This window comes from Phaethon lepturus, unplaced genomic scaffold (assembly GCF_000687285.1).
Source record: "Phaethon lepturus isolate BGI_N335 unplaced genomic scaffold, ASM68728v1 scaffold30271, whole genome shotgun sequence".
NCBI classification, from domain to species: domain Eukaryota; kingdom Metazoa; phylum Chordata; class Aves; order Phaethontiformes; family Phaethontidae; genus Phaethon; species Phaethon lepturus.
The window spans coordinates 118,785-119,030 of record NW_010520351.1 but is presented as its reverse complement, the minus strand read 5'-3'; positions in this window follow the sequence as shown (position 1 = coordinate 119,030).

Below are 246 nucleotides of genomic sequence, written 5' to 3'. Positions count from 1 at the left end.
TGGTTGGTAGGTGGTTGCCCGGGTGTTAGTGGCGATGGAGAGCGGAAGACGACTTGAGCCGGCAACAGGTAACGCTAGCCATTTAACAGAAAGTGAGAGGTGCCGTACTGTTTCCTCGGTAACTAGGATCTACCGCCGACTCTCGGCAGAGCTGGCAAAGCTTGCATTGTGTCTCATCCCTTCAATATGGAGCAAACTTCTGGCGGTCAGATTTCTTAACCCCGCTCGTCGCAGGAATTTTGGCAG